We start from the raw sequence: 6,792 nt of genomic DNA, 5'->3' as shown, positions 1-6,792 counted from the left end.
GCCGATAATATTAATTTTAAAGCCCTTTGAAATTAGTCAAATGGAAGTACTAATTCATTGTCAGAAACATAAGGTTTTCAACAAATCAGTCTCCTTAGGAAATATTAACGGAAAAAAAGGTAATAGTAAGATAGGAAAATGATGACAAAGAATAAATAAAGGTAAATTAACTGTAAACGCAGATTACTTCAAAGTTGTAAAACAAGGCAATAATAAGATGGCACAATGACGACAAAGAATAAAGGTAGACAAGTTCAAATTTGCTAACCAAAAGCATGCATAAAAAGTTTCTCTTTTAGTATTATTATATAGTGTCCAACTATAATTTTTTTACATAGTCCGTGTAGACAAAGCAACATTTCCTTGTTATGAGTCAACATTTGTGTAGATAAAATTTCTAAATATTATTAATTGTCTAATTTAACGAAGATTTTGTGGAAATGATCTTTCTTCATCCTTAGCTGTATATATACCTCTTATTCCTCGCACAAGTGATAGAGAAAGGAAAAATTAGAATCCCAAAAAAGGAAACGAAGAAAGATGGACGTGTTGAATAACAAAAAGTATGGAGCTCATATTTTAGCTCTTCCTTATCCAAGCCAAGGCCACATAAACCCTATGCTTCAATTCTGCAAACGTTTAGTCTCCAAAGGTCTAAAGACCACTTTAGCCATTACTAACTTTCTTTCCCATTCCGTGCGTCCAATTTCCAATATGGTTGGTATCGATACTATTTCCGATGGGTTCGACGAAGGTGGCTACGCTGAAGCTGACAGCGTAGTCACCTATCTCGAACGCTTCAAGAAAATCGGCTCGCAAACCCTAGCGGATCTTATCAAGAAATACGAAAAATCAGAGTTTCCTATTACTTGTGTTATTTATGATTCTTTCATGCCATGGGCTTTAGACGTAGCTAAAGATCATGGCCTAATTGGAGCTTGTTTTTTCACTCAAGCTTGTGCTGTGAACTATATTTACTATTATGTTCATCACGGAAAATTGACGTTGCCAATTTCTTCACCTCCGGTGAGGATTCTGGGATTGCTGGAGCTCGAACTTCGAGATATGCCATCATTCATTTATGTCCATGGTACATATCCAGCGTACTTTGAGTTGGTGTTAAATCAGTTTATAAATGGGGACAAAGCTGATTATGTTTTTGTGAACTCATTCTACAAGTTAGAGGCTGAGGTGAGTTTCAAACTTACTATTTGTGGACAGTGTTTCTTATCCACTAAAACTCTTTGGTGGTTTTTTCTTTCAATTTAAGGCATTTAATCGTTTTCTCTCGAATATTTGTTTCATATTTTATCACTCGTTCTCGTGCTTAGTGGCTTAGTGGTGTACAATTTTTTTTTTTGTAAGTGGTGTCATACTTTTTAATAGGTAAATAAAGAAGTGAACAATGAATAATTACTATAATGACATCAATTTTTTTAAATAAAAAAAATACAAATTACTATAACTCTCTACATTGAGTTTTTGTTTTATGAGATGTATCGATAATAATCTCATTAGAAATAGCACTAAATATGTCTTTTTTCATAAATGATTTGATTATATTTATTATCAATTTGACTAACAAATGGATTCTAGCTCAAGTGGTTTTTGTTGCTTCTTAATTTTGTTCAAGGTCAATGGCTCAAGATTAACTAGTACAAATTATATTTTAATAAATAAAGTCTCCAAAATGATAAAAAAATATAAGCCTTTTTAGCTCTAACCTCATCTAACCACTTGAAGCGCTTAACCAGCAGACCAATGAGCCTTTTTAGCTCAAGTAGTGTCATGTGGAATAGTACTAGGGCTCATCAAAATCTGCTGAATATAGAGTAATTGCTAACGAGGATCAAAGCTTCCCGCTGATGAACCACCTGCATCCATTGAAGATGCAGCGCCCCCGGCAAAAGGGGCGTTAGTACATGTAGAATAGTACTAGTATGTACAGCTAAATGTCCTCTTTCGAAATAGAATGCCAATATAAGGAGGGAAAAACCATGGATGCAGCAAGTAACAATCAATGATATCCAAATGCCAAGTTAAAACATAACAATTTTCAAAATATGAAGATAACATTATTTTTAGTTGGGAGATCATTAGCACCGATATACCACCGTATTTTTAGCACGGAGTCCGATCACGTCCGATCGGCTAGGTCGTCTCTCCACGAACAATGTGGATTGACATGGTGATATGAAATAAAAGTGATACCAAGAGTAAGAACCACCATACGCGCGACATGGCGTCCGATCTCCACCTGATCGGGAAGGCCGCCTTCCCACATATGCCATGTGGGTCGACTTCATCACTTCCAATTCACAGCTAGCATCAATCTCATCCCAATTAAGGGAAATAATCTCATCACATCAATATTTCAATCTCATCCCAAATAAGGAGAATAATCACAATCCACTCCTACACCGGCACATGTAGTTTCGGGTGTAGGCCATTTTGATCCACCCTTCCCCGGTTCGCTAATGATACTCCCAAAAATATTTTTGTTTTTCACACAAGAGAAACAGAAGTACAAATACATTCACCTCATAACCTTTCACACCATATATAGCTTCATTAGTACGTTTAACCATTCACAACATCATTATTTTCTTGGCTCTCATGGTCATACGTATGATTGTTCATTCATGGCACGTTGGCCGTATTTCATATTCCACACTTTTATTTCTTTACTTTCAAGGATCATCATCATAAACATCAACATATAGAATATTTCGAAAATCACAACTTTAGTTTCATTAGTAATGAAGGCTTTAAACACAATAGATTCCTTTCCAAAGAATGAAGCAAAATGACTAGCAATTGAAGCACGAGTTAAAATCATAACCGAGTGATGCATCACTTATTCTTGAAATACTTTTTTCCAAAAGGGCAATACACAATTTCAACTCATGAGTATGTAAGAACTCAAATCACATTGGAAATATTTATAAAGGAGAGCATGGTTATTTACGATTGAAACACGAATATAAATCAAATGCACTAGTTACAACAACAAGAGCCACGTTTTACATCTCACTCTCACTTTGATATTTCACTTCCAAGCATCATCATAGGTTACCAACAATTAAGGGCATTTGGAATCAATACCTCAAATATGTATATGAGCAATGTGAGTCTTAAGCACGTTGGGTTTTCTTTTCAAGTTATTTTAATAAACTTTCATGTGAAACATGAATCGAAGTCATAATATTTTAATACATAAACTATACTTGAACACATTCACGAAGGACATCATGGTGATTTAGGAGCAATCGAAACACGTTTTTGAGTATGTACACCTTTCAACACAATGCTTACTTGGGATATTCGAATTTATTAGGAATCACTAGTAACATGGGAATTAGGAACCTGTGCCAACCATACTTGAAACTTACGCGAACATCATGGAATTCGATTCTAAGAGAGAAGTTTAGCCAACATACCTTGCTTGAGCTTTCCTTAAGTTACTACAACATCCTAATACCTCTAGCAATATCAATCTATAGGAAGATAACAAATTCAAATAATAATTAGAAGGATTCTCATGGTGTAACTATCTTAGGAATTTTGTCAAACACCTATTATGCAAAATTGATTATAAAACTCTACAATGGTAATCCCTTCCTCCCTTAACCAATTTCAATAAGAAACTACCCGATATAGTTCAACAATCCCACATATTACCTCTTATTGGCACATGCACGGCCTATCTCCAACCCCACAATATACTTAAACCCAAAACCTCTTGCATGAAAGTTTAGGAGAAGGACTTACCCGAGTAGATGATGATTTAGTGAGTGATTCTCTTGAATCTTCAAGATTGGAAAAAGAATTGATGATTAGAATGTCTAGTTCTTCTCCCTCTCTCTCTAAGATACTCTCACTTCTCTTTAAAATATCAGATATTTGCTTTAAAATAGCCCCAAAGATTATTAATCAAAATGGGGTCGGGTTATAAAAATATAAAGATGGACCCTCCGAACACAACTCTACGATCGGAGAGTGGCCGCAAAACAGGTATGCGGTCCTCATAAGGGACCGCGAAATTGAGTTCAAAAACTATGCTGGCATGTACCGGTCTGTCAGGTCTGCGGTCCACAGACCAGTTACGTGGCCGTAAAATGGATCGCAAAATCACCTTCCAAATTGCTTCATGCAAATTCTGCGACAGAAGTGCGGACCGCAAAATAGATATGCGATCGCATAATGGACCGCAAAAATGACCTTCAAAATTCAACAAATCTTTTGCTCAACTTCGCGATGATTATGCGGCCCGCAGAATGGTTCTGCGGTCGCGAAATTGACCGCAGAATCGCCTTCTTCTGCCAAAAGTTTCCATCAACTCCTCAGTGCATTCTTCAACTCAAAAAGTCCGTACAACTATCTTCGTATACATTAGTCTACCTCGGCACCACAAAGCCTTAAAGTTTTTGGCGAAATTTTTACAGGGCCTTACACATTTGGCCAAGCTAATAAAAGCTGCTTATTTTGAAAAATACTTTTGTTAAAAAATGCTTTTCGAAAAAATATTTTTGGAGAGTAGTAGTTTGTGTTTTACCAATTCATTTGAGGAGTGGTTTATGCAATATTTGATAAGTGAATTATGTTTGTCCAAATCTTGCAAAAATTACTATTGAGTGTCCAATTAAGGAAAAGGACAATAAAAGTTCAGTTTACAATTAGTATTATTAAAAAAATGAATCAAAATATTTATTATAAAAGAATTCAGTTAATTATGTAAAAATATAAAACAATAACTAATTATATATTAAAAAATTTACGATCATATAATATAGTAATCCAAAGTAATAATATTTGGTATCTAGTATTACTTATTATTTAATTACATGATGATTTAAATATATCATTTCATAAATAACTATATAAAAGAAGAGATCTATTTATCATAGAGACACTATTCGAAAGAGGAATAGGAGAACGAGATATGGTGGAAATAAAAAAGAGAAGGAAAGGAATCATCAAAATAAAAAAGTAAAAGTAAAAATATAAATTAATAAGAATAATTTGAAAACTATAAATTTATGATAAGAACACTTTTGTCTTGAAAAAATTATTTCTGCTTTTGCTTCTTGGAAAAACAAAAAGTTTTAGCTTCTTTGCAAAAGAAAAAAGAAACTCTTCTGCTGCTCAAAAACACTTTTATGTTTTGATCAAACAACTCAAATTTTCGAAAACATACTTTTTTTATTTTGACAAAAGAAATGCTTTTGGCCAAACAGGCTCGTAGTTGACGTCCTGTTTCTCTTTGTGAAATGAAATTGTGAGTGTTTTAGAAAGGAGAGTACGTAGTAAATACAAGCGTTAGGTTATTTTATGAGTTTAGCTTCGGTGAACTAAGTTTATGCAATAGCCGGTTAAATTACATTAATAAGGTAAAAAAATTATATTTTTACTGTATATAAGTTGAATCCTATTTTCATTAATATGTTTATTGCAGGTAGTAGACACAATGTCAAAAGTCACTCCACTGTCGACCATAGGCCCAACGGTGCCGTCTTTGTATTTGGACAATAGAGTTGAAAATGACATTGAATATGGTCTTAGTCTATACCAAGTCTATACCAAATGACATTGAACTGGCTAAATACTAAAGCAGAAGGATCTGTTGTTTATGTAGCTTTTGGTAGTATGTCCACTTTAGATAAAAAACAAATGAAAGAGATAGCTTGGGGTTAAAAAGCAACCAATTGCTACTTCTTATGGGTAGTTAGGACTTCTGATGAAGCAAAAATTCCAAAAAGTTTCATTGAGGAAACCTCTGAGAAAGGATTAGTGATAAATTGGAGTCCACAACTACAAGTCTTATCTAATAAGGCAATTGGGTGCTTTTTCTCACATGGCGGGTGGAATTCAACTACTGAAGCTTTGAGTTTTGGAGTGCCAATGGTTGTAATGCCACTATGGACTGATCAAACTACGAATGCTAAATTAGTACAAGATGTTTGGAGTGTAGGGGTGAGAGTTAATGTTAATGAGAAAGGGCTTGTTGGAAGAGAAGAAATTGAGAAATGTGTAAGAACAGTAATAGAAGAAGACAAAGGGAAAGAAATGAAGAAAAATGCCCTTAAATGGAAGGATTTGGCCAAGGAAGCTGTTAATGAAGGTGGGACGTCTGATAAAAATATTGAAGAATTTGTATCAAAATATAGTAAATAATTAAATGATCAGTGATTTAGTCATTGCATTCAACTTTTTTTTCTTTTTAAGAAAATAAGACAAAAAAAAAGTAGGCATTTGAATTTTGATTTCTGCCTGTTTTCTTTCCTCTTGTATGCTCTCTTAATTTTTGTCATTGAACAAGTGAGATCCAAAAGTTTATATTATCTAAACATCTTTAAGTATGTCTTATCTAAGGAATCGCAGAAGCACCTAAAAACCAAATTAAATACTATTTCACAACATTTATTATTTTTAATATCCCACTCTGTTTTTAATGTATTTTTATTGTGTTTTAGAAATTGTGGATAGGTGACACGATCCAAATCTCACGTGTTGTGATGGCGCCTATCGCAATACTAGACAAGCCGACAACCACAATAAACCACACATTCTTTAAGTTTGAAAATATAACAAAATAAGTTTAAGAGTAAAATCTCAAAAATACTGATACGAAAATACCGCGACTCAATACAATATTTTTCCAAAATTCGGGTGTCACTGAGTACATGAGCATCTATACAATAACATGGTCTGAAACACTGTCTAGGAAGGTAGAACGGTATAAGTAAAACTAAAAGATAAAGGAGGAGAGTCAAGGATTGCGGACGCCAAAGT

General features: G+C 34.0%; 1 pseudogene; it reads left to right on the top strand.

Moving 5' to 3' along the window:
• The first annotated feature begins 431 nt into the window (after positions 1 to 431).
• LOC107784328 (UDP-glycosyltransferase 74F2-like) lies at positions 432 to 6,341 on the top strand (annotated as a pseudogene).
• Positions 6,342 to 6,792: the final 451 nt, after the last annotated feature.

The sequence above is a fragment of the Nicotiana tabacum genome, chromosome 4, assembly GCF_000715075.1.
Source record: "Nicotiana tabacum cultivar K326 chromosome 4, ASM71507v2, whole genome shotgun sequence".
Taxonomy (NCBI): Eukaryota; Viridiplantae; Streptophyta; class Magnoliopsida; order Solanales; family Solanaceae; genus Nicotiana; species Nicotiana tabacum.
This window is presented reverse-complemented; position numbering and strand designations above follow the sequence as displayed.